This window comes from Anolis sagrei, chromosome Y (genome assembly GCF_037176765.1).
Source record: "Anolis sagrei isolate rAnoSag1 chromosome Y, rAnoSag1.mat, whole genome shotgun sequence".
NCBI classification, from domain to species: Eukaryota; Metazoa; Chordata; class Lepidosauria; order Squamata; family Dactyloidae; genus Anolis; species Anolis sagrei.
In genome coordinates this window covers 40355835-40372465 of record NC_090035.1, presented here as the reverse complement: position 1 = coordinate 40372465, position 16631 = coordinate 40355835, and positions in this window count along the sequence as shown.

Here is a 16631-nt window from a genome sequence, read left to right as displayed (position 1 = left end):
GCCTTGCCCCACACGCAACACCACAGCCCCTCATTCCCTCGCCCCACACACACACATGCAACACCATGCTCCCTCACTCCCCCGCCCTGCCCCACACGCAACACCATGCCCCCTCACTCCCCCGCCCCACACACACACACGCAACACCATACCCCCTCACACCCCCGCCCCACACACAAACATGCAACATGACGCCCCCGCCCCGCCCCACACGCACACGCAACACCATGCCCCCTCACTCCCCCGCCCTGCCCCACACGCAACATGACGCCCCCTCACTCCCTCACCCCCCCACACACACACGCAACACCATGCCCCCTCACTCCCCCGCTCTGCCCCACACGCAACACCACACTGCTTACTCCCCCACATTTTCCCATACGCAACACCATGCCCCCTCACTCCCCCAACACACACGCAACACCACGCCCCCACACTCCCCCACCCTGCCTCACACGTAACACCACGCCCCCTCACTCCCCTGCCCCACACACACACGCAACGCCATGCCCCCTGCTCTGCCCCACACGCAACACCACGCCCCCTCACTCCCCCGCCCTGCCCCACATGCAACACCACGCCCCCTCACTCCCCCGCCCCACAACAATCTTACCTCCTCCATCTCCTTTTTCTTCACGCCACCTCCAAACCCCTTCCCGCCCCTTCCCGCCCTGTCAAAATCCATCCCTCCTCCCCCTCCTTCTACTTCCCACGCCCACGCCCCCTCCAAGGAAGCCACGCCCACACCCACTGATGCCCCACCCCTACACTCCTCCTCCTCCCCCACCCACCCCCTCCATGGAAGCCCCGCCCACACCCACCAACACCCCGCCCCTACATTCCTCCTCCTCTCCCGCCCACCCCCCTCCGCAGAAGCCCTGCCCACACCCACCGACACCCCACCCCTACACTCCTCCTCCTCCTGCAGAGATTTATAGTTTACCTATAATCAAAGCATTCTGAACTCCACCAACGACAGAATTAAACCAAACGTGACACACAGGACTCCCATGACCCAACAGAAAGCACGAGAAGGGTTTGGTAAGCATTGGGAAGGAAGAAAGGAAGGAGGGAAGGCAGGAAACTATAGGTTGCTCACCTGTAACCATGGTTTCCTGAGTAGTCACCTGTGAATTCGCACATGTGATATCTCTGCGCTTGCGCAATAGCTTTCGGAACCTTCTAGAATCCAAGAAAAAACGCTTGACTCCCGGTTGGCCCCACCCACCTTACCCCGAGTATAAGTAGCCCGTGGGAGGGGCCAGCCGTCAGTTCTTTTCCGCCAAAATGCAGAGAGAACGCGGGCATGACACTCGAGGGGAGGAAGGGTGGGGATGTGCGAATTCACAGGTGACTACTCAGGAAACCATGGTTACAGGTGAGCAACCTATAGTTTCCTGTCGTAGTCCCTGTGAATCGCACATGTGATAGATTAGCGAGCTCTTCACCTTGGATGGTGGGCGTCATGCCACCGCGGAGAACAAAACGGCTCTGCCAAACTGTGCGTCCCTTCTGGACACCACATCCATCTTGTAATAGGTGACAAAGGAAAGGGGGGACGACCACAGGGCCGCCCGGCAGACTACGTCCAGTGGGACGCCCTTCCAATGCGCTGTGGAAGCCGAAACGGACCTCGTGGAGTGACCCCTCACTGGAAGGGGCAGGTGTGTGCGGGATATGCGGTAGGCTAGTTGGATAGTGGATACAATCCATGAAGACAGCCGTTGAGAGGAAACAGGGCCACCAAGAACATCAGGACGATATTTAATAAAAAGTCTAGGAGTCTTCCTGACAGGGGCGGTCCTGTCCACATAGAAGGCCAACGCCCTGCGGACATCCAAGAGGTGAAGATTTTGTTCCAGAGTGGAAGTCGGATTCTGGAAAAAGGAAGGTAAAACCAAGTCCTGGGAGAGGTGAAAGGACATAGCAACTTTAGGAAGGAAGGCTATATCGGTCCTTAGGACAACTTTATCCGCATGGAATTTCAAATATGGAGGGTCCCCTCTGAGGGCGCAGAGCTCGCTAGCCCGTCGAGCCGATGTGACCGCCACTAGAAATGCGGTCTTCCACGAAAGGTAGGACAGGCTAATGGTGGCCAGTGGTTCAAATGGAGGTCTCATCAACACTTTGAGCACCAAGTCCAAGCTCCATGAGGGAACTACGGGGGTGGTAGGGGGTCTGATGTTTAAGATCCCTCTCAAAAATGTCTTTACTAACGGGTCCGCAAAACAAGAGGGCATACCCAATTTCCTGCGGAACCAGGAAATGGCAGCCAGGTAGCACTTAACAGAGGGGTAAGAGAGGCCCGCGTCCACAAGGGATGCCAAAAAGTCCAGTATAATGGAGACCGGTGCTGTATTAGGATCCAATCCGCGAGACCCAGCAAAGGATGTAAATTTGGACCATTTGTACAAATAGGAGCGTTTAGTAGAGGGCCTATGGGCCGCCTCAATGATTCGAAGTACCGGGTCGGGAAGAGTGGAGAAGGGACTCAGGTGATGGGCAAGATTCGCCATGCCGTGAGCTTCAGTCTGTGTACCTCTGGGTACAGTACTTGGTCGTGTTGGCATGTCAGCAGATCGGGTCTGGAGGGAAGTCGTACGAACATCCCCTGTGCCAGGTGGCGGAGGGGGGAGAACCAAGGTTGTCTCGGCCACCAAGGCGTCACTAGGATGCAGCAAGTGGCGTCCCTCTGTATCTTCGCTACAGTGCGGAGGAGCAGGGGGAAGGGGGGAAAGGCATAAGTTGTCCAACCCGACCAAGTGTGCAGGAAGGCGTCCCCCAGGCACCCTTCCTCCGCGGAGGCGTGGGCCCTCGCACAGTAAAGTGGGCACTTGGCGTTGGACTTCGATGCGAACAGGTCGATGTTCGGGGTCCCCCACGCTCGGAAGAGTCTGTGGACTTCCTCTCCGTTCAAGGACCACTCGTGGTGTGCCAGCGGGTTGCGGCTGAGGGAGTCTGCCAGCACGTTCTGCTCCCCGGGTACGTATGTTGCTAAGAGATGAATCCCCCTGTCTATACACCACTCCCAAATTTGGATGGACAACGTCAGTAGGTTCGGGGAGTGGGTGCCACCCTGCTTGTTCAGGTAGTACATTACCGTCGTATTGTCGGTAAGCACCTGTACTACCTGACCCGTGACCACCTTCTCGAAAGATTTTAGTGCTCTGTCGACGGCCATGAGCTCTAGAACGTTTATGTGGAGCTCGTTTTCTTGGCCTGACCACGCGCCGTGAGCTACCAGACCCTGAGAATGAGCACCCCACCCCGTTAGTGAGGAGTCCGTAGTGACAGTTCTCGTAGCAGGGGGGATGTGGAAAGACAGGCCCGAGCAGGCCCAAGTAGGGTCCAACCAGCAGCGGAGTGACGAGCAAACCCAGGGGGGGGGGTGATAGTGTGGTCGACGGGCTGTCCAGCAAGGGATTGAAGGCGGACAGGAACCAGGACTGCAGCGGGCGCATGCGAAGTCTGGCATACAGGATGGCTGATGTAGTCGATGCCATGTGGCCTAGTAACACTTGCAGCTGCCTGGCCGTCACGTGAGGCTCGGCCCGAACCCGCTCGACCAGGTCTGCGATGGCGGTGAAGCGCTCTTCCGGGAGGTAGGCCTTCTCGTGGACCGAGTCCAGGAGCACCCCGATGAACCGGATCTGTTGCGTCGGCACTAGGACGGACTTCTCCCGGTTCAGGACAAGACCTAGGGACTGGAGAAGAGACAAGACCATGGAGACGTGTGTTTGGAGTTTAAGGTAAGAGTCTGCCACAATCAGCCAGTCGTCAATATAGGGGTAGACCGTGACCCACCTGGTCCGAAGGTGGGCCATCACCACGGCCATACCCTTGGTGAAAACCCTCGGGGCCGTGGAAAGACCAAATGGGAGGACATTAAAACAGTAGGACTTCCGGTAGCGGCAGCATGGCGGGCGCCACGGAAAGCTGAGGCTCTGCAGCCCAATGCTTCCCCTTTACCGCAATAATCCCTTGGTCGAGCGGGTTTAATCCCAGCTCCCCCCAACCCGGCAGCGAGAAGCGGGTGGGCGCTAGAAACTCGCCCGGAGGAGCAAGTTTTCAACAAACAAACAACAACTTGCTCCGCAATCCGGGCGGGTTGTGCAGGGAGCGGTAAGGTTACCTGGCCAAAAGCCGGGAATAGCCCGACAGCCGCTATTTTAAAGGAGAAGAAGAAATAAATACAAGAATTAAGAATGAAGAAAAAAGGGAATCCAGAGTGGTAAAAGACTACAAGTTATTTTTCTATTCTTCTTGGATTTATTAGACTACTCTTTGGAAGTACTGTATAATGAAATAGCGAACGTTAACTAATATTGAGCAATGATTATTGAACAATGATCAATGAATACTGAAAAATGTACCGAAAATTGAATGATGAGTACTGAAGAATATTGAATATTGAATAGTGAAGAACTATATTTCAATACCAGAAAGTGTTTGAGTGAACCCGAGCATATTGGAGTGCACCTGAGTGTGTTTGAGTGTATATTGATTCAACCAAAGTAGCTGCAACTACAGGACTACAGGACACTATACTATACTATACAAGAAGCAAATATTTGATTATATCCAATATTTGATTATACCCAGTAAACCTGAATGGACTAGACAGAACTACAACCCAGAGAGACGGTAAAAAATGAAGATATTAAGACACTAAGACCTTATGAAACCAGAAAATTAAGAGGCCTAAGAAATAAGAATATTAAAGCCCGGTGAAAGCTCAAGGTGACACCAGGAACCCTACTACACCAGCAGCAAAAATTAATTAACTACTCACCAGACCAACTAGCTGCAGAGCTAATTAGCAACTAATTGGCTACCCAACTCTGCCGGCAACACAACAACCGGGAAAATCGCGGACATCTGTGAACGTCGGGGGGAGATCTCGCTGCTGAGGAGGAGGAGGACGAGACGGCAAGGCGGAGAGCGAGGACAGGCTCGGCTGCGGCGGAAGCGCAGGAGCGTCCAGATACATGAGTGAGCCTTTTATCCCCCCACTCCTTGTCCTTTACGTCCCAACGCTGACCCCCTTACAGATTTGAACTAACAAGCTATTGAAGCCACCGAGGCGGGAGCCGCGGAAGCTGACAAAAAGACAAACAGTGATCAAGGAGGGGGGGAATCACAGGAACGATCCAGCCGCGCGTGCAACAACCGAAACGGCGAGAAGAGAGGGGAGGAGGAAGGAAGAAAAAGAGAAAGGACGGGAAAGTGGAAGAGACCCAGTGACATCCCTCCTCAACGTCAGGATAAATACCCCTTGTCCATCTCCCCCCCCCCCCCAGAGCCACCCGTTACCGGCCCCAATATTTACCAGGGTAAGAAAGAAATCGGAGCAGGGGTAAGGCGGGAAGAAGTGGAGGCCACACAAGACGGGCAGGACACATCGCGCCTGCGCGGACGTCCACTTTACGGCAAAGAGCTCCAGACGGACAAGAGGCAGAACGCGTACTCATTAGGAAAACCCGCGAGATTAGCGGGCTTGAAGAGAAGGAAAAGAGGAAGAAGAAGGAAGGAAAGAAAGAAAAAGGGGGCTAAAGGAACAACAAGCAACTATATAGAATTACAAGGAAACAAGAAGGAGGAACAGGAAACCGTAAGAGACTGGTGACTCCTTTCTTTTCTTTCTCTCTTTTTGGGACTGAGTTACAGTTTAAAGATTAAAGGAGTGATTTGCGGGGGGAGGGGGAAGAGCGGGGAAAGGCCCAGAGGTGGGAAGAATTAAGATAAGGATGTGATTGAAAACAAATACATAAAAACGCAACTACCTCACAAGAACATACAAAGACAAATTACATAATTGTCCAGGAAGTAAAGTAAACAACATAAGAGATAAAAAGAAAAAATAATATATAAATAACGAATAAAAAGAGAGAAGGGAAGGAAGGGGAGGGGAAGGAGAGGAGAGAAGGAAGGAGTGAGGGAAGAGAAGAGGAAGAAAGGGAAAAGGAAGAGAGGAAGGAGAAGGAAAAGGAAAAGGGGAAAGGAGGGAAAGAAGGGAAAAGTGAAGAAAGAAAAGAAATAAATAAACAAATAAAACAAAGAAAATAAATAGAAAATAAAAAGGGGGAAAAAATAATAAGAAAAACGACACTACCAACACATCCCCTTAAAATGGAGAAAAAAGGAGAAAAAACCAACAAGAAGAACTCCCTTACTGAAGAGATAGGGGCAAAAGATATCCTGAAAGAAATATGGAAACTCCAAGCAGAAGTTCAAAATCAAAAAGAGCTACTAAAGGGAGAAATGAATGAAATGAAAAAGGAAATGAAAGAAGAAATAAAGACACTAATAAAAGAAGAAATGAAAAATATGGGAGAAGACATTGAAAAACTTAAACAGGACAACAAAGACCTACTAAGACTAAATAGAGAAATGAGAACGGAACAAGGGATTATGAAAAAGAAAATAGACAATCTGGAAGGAAGAGTGACCTCAACTGAACTGCAACAGGAACTTCTAGAAGCTAAGGAGAAGGAACATCAGCTCAGATTTAGAAATATAAAGGAGGATGAAGAAGAAAACATCAAAGAAATCATTACTGAGATTATAGCAAAAATTACAAAAAAATCGGGATCAACACTAGAAATGAACTTAGATAGAGTATTCAGAATACAAACACAATATGCTAAAAAATTCAAGACCGCCAGAGACGTTATAGTTTGCTGCACTAAAAAATCACTGAGGGATGAAATTTTGAGGGAACACACTAAGGAACCAATAATGTACAAAGGGAATAAAATAGTAATATTAAAAGAAATACCCCCCTCAGCCCTGGAAAAGAGAAGAAAATATTATTTTTTAACAGACGAACTAAAAAAGAGACATATAAAATTCAAATGGGAACGGAGGGAGGGTATAATGGTTACATGGAGAGAAACCAAATACTGGCTCACCTCAGAAGCTAAGGCAAGAGCATTTTGGGAAAAACTAACCAAAGCAGATGAAAATAAAGAGGAAGGAAGTAACAGGGAAAAGGGAAAGAATAAGACATCGCAATCAGAAATGTCAGAAATGGGGGTAGAATTAATAAAACCAGCTGACGAGAGCGAGGAAGAAGAATGCGAAAACAGGAGGAAGAGAGCCAGAGAAAAATCACCCAAAGAATACCCTTCCCAATCACTTGACGCAAGGAAAGACAAAGATATAGAGGATAAAAATATAAATATGAAAAATGATGGATTGTAAAATTAAAGAGTACAGTAACAATGTCAATGGCCTTAATTTACCTAATAAAAGAAAGAAAATTTTTCACCAATTAAAAAAAGGAAATTATGGTATCATTTCACTACAAGAAACTCACATTACAAAAAAACACTGTGACCTTCTAGAGCAAAAAAAACTGGGCAAAATGTTCCATACTGCAGGCGCACATAAAAGGAATGGAATTGTAATGTACATAAATGAAAAATTGCCTTCAAGGCTTCTATTCAAAGACCAGGAGGGGAGAATACTCGGAGTAAAAGTAGAAATAGAAGGCAGAGACATTCTAATATGCTCCATATACGCCCCAAACACATCTAAAGATAATTTCATTAACAAACTAAAAAGATACATAGAGGAACAGGAATATAAAGACCTCCTGGTACTAGGAGATTTTAATGGGGTGTTAGACCCATTAAATGACAAATCTTCCGACAAGCCATCAAGAAACTCAAAAAAATCAGGAGCCCTACCCAAAAAATTTAAAAACCTATTAGACGATCTAGAATTAAAGGACATATGGAGATACCAACACGAAGGAGAAAGGGACTTCACCTTCTTTTCCCACAGGCATAAAACCTGGACCCGTATCGACATGATATGGGGAACCAAATCAATACTACCAAACATATCGAAAAGCAAAATACTACCAATGATAAATTCTGACCACTCTCCGATAGAATTTATAATAAACATGGATCAGAAGGGAAACAGCACATTCATCTGGAGGCTGAGGGACAACCTCATAAAAGACCCTACCCAAATAGAGAAAACAAACCTTGCTATAAAAGAATATTTCGAATTCAATTTGGACAAGGGAACGCCTATAGAAATAGTATGGGATGCTAAAAAGGCCTACCTAAGGGGACACTTCCTCGAAATAGGTACCAGAATGAAAAAAATTAAAAAGGAAAAATGCGAAAAACTCCTCAAAGAAATAGTCAAAAGCGAGAAATTAGTTAAGGAAGACCCAAGTAACAAAAAAGCCCTACACCAATTAGAACTTCTAAAAAAACAAATGAACACCCTACAACTAGATGAAATAGAAAAGAAACTTAAATTTGCCAAACAATATCATTTTGAAAACGCCAATAAGATCGGAAAGTGGCTAATGAGAAGAATAAATATTAAAAAACAAAAAAGACAGATAACAAAAATAAATGAGAATGGCAAAAGTTACTTCCAAACCAAGGATATTATGGAACAGTTTGTAAAATACTACAGGGAACTGTATAAAGACGAGAAGGTACCAGAAGAAAAAATATCGCTATATTTAGGTAAACAAGATATACAACGTATAACAGAAGAACAGAGAGAAAGTTTAAATAAGACCATCACCCAAGAAGAAATTAGAACAACAATTAAAAACATGCCTCCCGACAAAGCACCAGGGCCCGATGGATTCACCATCAAATATTATAAGACCTTCCAAGAAACGTTAATACCCTATCTGCAGAGAGTAATGAACAATACACTGGAAGAGGGAAAACTCCCCGACTCATGGAAAACAGCCTCAATATCGCTAATACACAAAGAAACTACAGATAGCACATCGGTCAGGAACTATAGACCCATTTCACTACTCAACGTAGACTATAAAATATTCACGGGAGTATTAGCGAACAGACTGAAGAATTTACTGAACAGCAGAATAATGGAAGATCAAGCAGGGTTCCTACCCAAACGTCAACTAAGGGATAATATTAGAACAGTCATAAACATCATAGACTACTGCGAAAAATCAAAACAGAAAGAAGTGGGTTTAATGTTTCTAGACGCAGAAAAGGCTTTCGACCGGGTTAACTGGAATTTCATAAGAGCATTACTAAGGGAGATGGACATCGGTCACCAGTTTACAAAAGCGATAGGGGCAATATACAATGAACAGACTGCAAAGATAGTGGTTAATGGTCATCAATCAGCAGACATTCCTATAAAGAAAGGGACTAGACAGGGATGCCCGCTTTCGCCACTGATTTTCATACTAACCCTGGAAATATTACTAAACAACATAAGAAAGGACAAAGAACTACCAGGGTTAAAAATAAGAGGCCACCCCTTTAAACTCCGCGCTTTCGCAGACGATGTAGTGTGTTTTGTTGAAGACCCCATCAACAACACAAATAAATGGTTAACAGCAATTGAGAAATACGGGGAAGTGGCGGGGTTAAAACTGAATAGAGAAAAAACCCAGATCATCGTCAAAAATATGAGCAAGGAGAATCAAGAGAAACTGCAAGATCAGACAAAAATAAAAATCAGTACAAAAGTAAAATACCTAGGGATAGTAATTACACCCAACAACAATCACCTCATCAAAAACAACTATGAGAAGAAATGGTCTGATATCCAAAACAAGCTGCTGAAATGGTCACAACTCAACCTATCACTACTAGGCAAGATAGCAGTGATAAAAATGAATGTTCTACCCGACATTCTTTTTGTATTCCAAGCGCTCCCAATTTTGAAAACAAAGACACTACTGAATAAATGGCAAAAAGCAATCATCAAATTTATATGGAGCAACAAGAAACACAGAATAAAAGCAATCCACCTAATAGACGATAAAAGAAGAGGGGGGCTAGCTCTTCCCGAACTCCAACTGTACTACGACGCCGCAGCATTAAGCTGGGTGAGAGACTGGGCAACGCTGAAAAAAGAAAAGATCCTGGCGGTGGAGGGCTTCGACATAAATCAGGGGTGGCATGCCTACCTCTGGAGAAATAAGGATAAAAAGGAAAAACTTTTCAAAAATCACCCCATAAGAGCCGCATTAATTAACACCTGGAACAAATATAAAGATAAACTTCACCAGAAAACACCAATGTGGTTCTCTCCTACAGAAGCAAACCATAAAAGAGAAATACCCAGGAACATATGGCTCCCATATAAACAACTAATAAACACCAAGGGACAAGAAACCGTACTCAAAACCAGAGAAGAATTAAACGAGGTGGATCCCTCTATCTCATGGTATCATTACCACCAGATCGTAGAAAACTTTAAGATAGACAAAATAATAGGTTTCGAAACAAAGGCCTCTTTTTGGGACAACATATTAACAACAGATACAAAACTTATAAGAAAAATATACAACCAGCTATTAAAGTGGGCTACCGAAACAGAACAAATTAAGACCAACATGATATTATGGGCAAGAGATCTAGGCCATTCAATATCCCTCATTGACTGGGAAAAAATCTGGAAAAGCAAAATCAAGTATACATACTCAACAGACCTAAAGGAAAGTTGGTATAAGATCTTCTATAGGTGGTATTTAACACCCGAAATCTTGGCCAAAATTAATAAGAATAAGAAAAACGAGCGCTGTTGGAAATGTGAAAAAGAAAAAGGTACATTCCTACATATGTGGTGGGAATGTAAAGGGATTAAAAAATACTGGACACAAATTCACAAAGCAATTGAAAAAATTTTAGAGACAAAATTTGAAATAGGACCAGAACTACTTTTATTGGGACTGCACAACCTTAAACTAGAAAAGAATGAAGATAAAATAATTTTTTACCTGACAGCAGCCGCTAGGATGGTCCTAGCCAGACAATGGAAAAATAAAGAACTACCAACACTGGAACACTGGACCCAGAAAATACTGGATATAATTAACATGGATATCTTGACACAGAGAATCACTCGAATCCACAACAAACCTCAGAAAACTAACTGGAAATCAGTACTAAAATTCATACAGGAAGAGAACAAGGGAATGTATTTAATAGAGATATAACAATTACAAAAACAACAACAATAATAATTTAAAGAAAATAATCCTTTTATTATTATTTCTTTATCCAAGAAGGAGATAATTAAAAAAAAAAAAAGGGGGGGGGGGAATAACCACCCTCAGCAATTAAGAAGATCAACACCCACACTAACTTCAAAGCGAATACATAAAAAAACAAGAAAAAAAAAGCCATATACAAATTGAACATTTGTACTAAGTACAACAGAGGGAAAAAAACATATGAAAGCTAAACGTAATAGGTCATAAGTAAAAAATCTGTACCATACTGGATAAACCTGGAAGTTTTAACCCGCACCTTTGTCTTCCCCCCCCCCACCTGTCCCCTTCCCCTTTTCCCCCCTATGTGACATCCCCTTCCCCTCCCACTCCTTTTTCCCCACCCATAATCTTCCCCCTTTTGGTCTGTATGTACAATAGTCTAATGTCTGTCGAAAAATGTCTATTCGTTCTCTGTATGTCTATTGTCTATTTTATAATGCAAAATCAATAAAAATTTATTAAAAAAAAAAAACAGTAGGACTGACCCTTAATCCTAAAGGAAAGGAACCGTCGGTGGTGTGGGGCGATAGAGATATGAAAATACGCGTCCCTGAGGTCAACGGTGGCGAACCAGGCGCGTTTAGGAATCAGAGGGGTTATGGAAGCAAGAGTCACCACACGAAACCTTTTCGGTTTGATGTGTTTATTGAGCTCTCGCAGATCCAAAATGGGACGCAGCCCACCACCTTTCTTAATCACCAGAAAATAACGGGAATAAAAACAGAAGGGAGCAGAAGCAGGGTCAACCATGGAGACAGCCCCTTTGTTTAATAGCATTGTAATCTCTTGCATGAGTTGCATAGAAAATGGGGTCTCTCGGAATAAACCAACCCTGGGGGTATCATCAAACTCTATAGAGTAACCTCCTGAAACAATAGCCAACACCCAACGATCTGAGGTAATCTTCTCCCACTCAGAGTAAAACCCGGAGAGGCGGTCAGTAAAAAAGGGCAACGGCCCGGAGAACGTCTCCTTTGGCTCAACATTTAAACAGAGGGGAAAGGGTAACTTGGGTTGCGGGGCCGTGACGGGACGTGCAACTGGGGTCATGTCCGGCCTAGAGGTGGGCAGAGAGGCGTCAAAGACGCTTCTTTGAGGCACCAGGAGCCTTGGACTTTCCCTGGAAGGGTTGTGCCCTTGGTTTCTGGGAGTAGGGGGTTCGCCTCCCCCCTTGGAATCTGGGCTGGCCCCCGAATCTGCCCCGCAGGGGTGTGGAATAGGAGTTACCAAATGACCTCCGGTAGGAGGGGGTACTCGGTTGCCACCTCCCTTTTTGTTGAGAGTAGGGCTGCCATGTGTAGCCGAACTTAGATGCGGACTGTCTCACATCTTGCTTCTGTTTAAGCCGGTCATCGGTGTTGGGATTGAACAGCCCTTCCTCGTGGAAGGGAAGGTCCTCAGCGAGGGCCTTCCCCTCCTCAGAGAGATTGGCAGCTCGCAGCCAAGCGTGCCGCCTGATGGAAATAGCGGTGGCAAACAAGTTGCCAGAGGCCTCCGCCATGTGCTTCGCGAAGTCCTTTTGGAGCTTCGCGAGGGACAGAGCCTCGGTTTGCAGAGCTCTAGTAAAGCGCTGGTCATCGGGTGGCAAGACCTCTATGTAGGGTAGCAACCGATTCCAAAGGAGGGTCTGGTACCCTGACATATAGGTTGCATAGTGGGCCATTCGTGTAAAGAGGCCCGCGGAGAGGTAGGCTTTCTTGCCCAGCGTGTCCAGCTTCCTGCCCTCTCTGTCGGGAGGGGCAGTCTGGGAAGGCTTAGAGCGTTTCGATTTTGACACCTCGGCCACCACTGTGTTGGCCTTGGGGGGTGCCAAAACCCATTTAGCAGTGGCCATATCTATTTTATACATAGAGTCTAGGCGTCTAGGCACAGCTGGTACCGATGAAGGGGGCACATCAATTATTTTAGCCAACTTAAGAAGGTAAGGTAGATGAGGGAGGGTGGAGGACACAACCACGTTCTGTTCCTCCGAAGGGAACATGGGGTCCTCCACATGCTCCGGGGGTTTCGGGGCGGGAATCTCCAGAGCCTTAATCATGCGTTCCACTAAAGCAGCGAACTTATTAAAGTCCGTAGGTAAGACATTGTCCTCACCCCCCTGCAGCTGAGGAGCCTCAAGCGGCTCAGCGTCTGAGTCAGTGTCCGGCAGTTCCCCGTCGTCGTGGGTCACTGGGTCAGGCGGATCCGCACTGGAGGCCATCAGTGGGGTGGTAGCGGCCTGTGGTGCGGGCAAAAGCACAGTAGAAGGCGCGGTAGGTTGGAGGGTGAGGGCCAGTGCCCCCGCAGGGGTGGGGCCGCTCAGCATTCCCAGGTCCACACAACGAGGAGCAACAGAAGAGCTGGTCCCAGTCAGATTGGGGTTGGGGACCGAGGCCCCGCTCGCGGGGGTAGGGTCCATTGCAGGCATGGAGGCTGCAGGCCTGGCAGGTGTCGTGGCGACCATCCCTGTCATCAGCGCCGTTGATGGGTGCTGGGGTGCCACTGGGGGAGGAGGAGGCATCGTAAGCTGCGGGGGCATCGCCACGTAGACGAGCTGTCTCGTTGGGCCCAGCTGCCAGCACCCTGGCGGTGGAACATGGGCCGGTGTGAAGGCCCCCCGGCAGCGGGACGAGGAGCGGGAGAACCTCGAGCCGTGGCGGCGTCTTCTGCACAGGGGGGGGAGGAGGAGGAGGTAGAGGAGGAGGAGGAAGAAGACGAAGAGGAAGATCAAGCCCTGCTCCTAGTGTGGGAGCGGCGTCGGTGGCCTCGAGACCCTCCGCTCCGCCGGGACGGTGACCGGGAGCGACGCCTGAGCCTGCTTGAATGGCGCGCCGATCGGCCCGATCTGGTCGACCTCGCTGCGGGCGAGGGAGGATCGGCAGGGGCCGGCAGCGTGGCGGGCTCGTGGCTCTCAGGTGGCATCGCAAAGCTCCGTGGCATCGTTCCCATCGCAAGGCTCGTCTCCGTTGGTGTCGGAACGCTCGAGCCCTGTGTGGGTGGGGCTTCAGCAGCCGCGCGCTAGATGGGCGGAGTGTCCCTGCCGGCTTCCTGCGAGGGCGGAGCTTGAAGCTGTTCAGGAGGTAGTAGACATAGTGGATCGTCAAGGAGCGGCCGAGTCAGGGGTTGGAGAGGTGAGAATGGTCAGGCAATCCGAGTCTAAACCGGCAGAAGGATCAGTCCAAATCGCTAGCCAATACCTTCGTCAAATCAAGCCAAGCCAAGTCCGTTAGGAGGTAGTCAGTCCGATAGAGGAGTCAAGGTCAGAGCAAAAGCAAGGGTTCCCAAGCTATCCGTGGAGCGCGGAAAAGAGAACTGACGGCTGGCCCCTCCCACGGGCTACTTATACTCGGGGTGAGGTGGGTGGGGCCAACCGGGAGTCAAGCGTTTTTTCTTGGATTCTAGAAGGTTCCGAAAGCTATTGCGCAAGCGCAGAGATATCACATGTGCGATTCACAGGGACTACGACAGGAAAGAAAGAGGTACCGAAGGAAGGAAGAAGAGAAAGTAGAAAGGAAAGAAAAATAAAAGGAAGGAAAGTCAGGAAAGAGGTAAAGAAGGAAGGAGAAAAAATAAATAAATAGTGAAAGAAGGAAGGAAACATGGAGGGAAGAAAGGAGGCAAAGGAAGAAAGGGGGAGGGAATGAAGGAAAGAGAGAAGGATGAAACCAAGGAGCGAAAGAAGGAAAGAAAGAAAGAAAGAAAGAAAGAAAGAAAGAAAGAGGTAGAGAAGGAAGAAAGGAGAGAAAGGGGGAGAAAATGGGGGAAGGAATAGGTAGGTACCTCTCTTCCATAATAGTCCAGATAACTACCTCTACTTTGAAAAGATTTACTATAGGCCACAGCAACGCGTGGCAGGGCACAGCTAGTATATATATATATACTAGCTGTGCCCTGCCACGCGTTGCTGTGGCCTATAGTAAAACTTATCAAAGTTGAGGTAGATATCTGGACTATTATGAAAGAGAGGTACCTACCTATTCCTTCCCCCTTTTCCTCCCCCTTTCTCTACTTTCTTCCTTCTCTCCCTCTTTCTTTCTTTCCTTCTTTCACTACTTGGTTTCATCCTTCTCTCTTTCCTTCATTCCCTCCCCCTTTCTTCCTTTGCCTTTCTTCCCTCCCTGTTTGCTTCCTTCTTTCACTTTTTATTTCCTTCTATTTCACCACCATCATAACAATAACAATAATGCAACGCATTGCCTCTGGGACCTGACACCTCTCCCATTCCCCCTAAAAGGGTCTCAGAGGAACAATAGCATCATCATCATAATAATAGAAATAACAACCTTTACCCGCCACGTGTTGCTGTGGCCAATCTTCCCTCTTTCTCTCCTTCTTTCCCTCCCTCCCTCCCTCCCTCCCTCCCTCCTTCCTTCCTTCCTTCCTTCCTTCCTTCCTTCCTTCCTTCCTATCTTTCCTTCTCCTCTTCTTTCTCTATCTCTTTCCTTCCTTCCCCCTTTTTCTTTCTCTTCTGCTGTCTCTCTTTTCTTTCCTTCCATCTTTCCTTTTCTTTCCTTTTCTTCTTCCTCTAACTTTCCTTCCTTCCCCCTTTTTCTTTACCTCCCTTTCTCTTTCTTCCTTCTTTCCTTCCTTCCTGTCTTTCCTAGATTTTGACAGGGCGGGAAGGGACGGGGTGGGGTTTGGAGGTGGCCTGAAGTAAAAGGAGGTAAGATTGGGGCAGGGGAGTGATGGAGCGTGGGGTTGCATGTGTGTGTGCGGCGGCGGGGGGAGTGGGGTTGCGTGTGTGTGCGGCGGTGGGGGGAGTGATGGAGCGTGGGGTTGCGTGTATGTGTGCGGCAGGGGGTGTGTGTGTGCGGGAAGCGGCGCGGCGGGGCTTGGAGTGGGCATGGTTTCCGCAGAGGGAACGTTGGCCGGAAGGCCATGTGCGCGCGCAATCAACTTGCGGCTGGGCGCCAATGCGCATGCTCAGTTGTTTTGCCGTTTTGTGAGAGTGTTGTGTTGTTTTTCATTTTGAGTAGACATGTTTGTACCTTGTGGGTTGTGTTATGGGCACGGGGATTTTGGTTAAGTTTCGTTGGGGGATTTTTGAGTTTTGTTGTTTTGCCGTTTTGTGAGTGTGTTGTTGTGTTGTTTTTCATTTTGAGTAGATATGTTTGTACCTTGTGGGTTGTGTTATGGGCATGGGAATTTTGGTTAAGTTTCGTTGGGGGGTTTTTGAGTTTTGTTTCCTCGTTGGATGCCCCTAACAAATATATATATATATATATCTGTATATCTGTATCTATGTATATAATAAAAGACAAAACTTGTATGCGGAGGACAAAAGTGTGGCGGGAGGAGTATGTGCCAGCATTCTGATTGGCTGCCGCTGTGGTGCTATTTGCATATGGTCTCTGATTGGCCAGCTTCAATAGGAGCCCCTGGTGGAGAAAAGAGTTCATGACAGAAACTGGGACATGAGAAGGAAATTTGCATATGGTCTCTGATTGGCCAGCCTCAATTCCAAGATTCCGAGATGACAAAGAGAGGAAAGGAAAAGGCCAGAGGGGGCTGGGTCAGAAAATTACCAATACAGACCACACTTGGCACACAGAGCCCCCATGACCCACTCTACATCCTACTGCAGTTTGGAGGAGGATGAACCATGGATGATGGGACTTGCAATACCTGCACT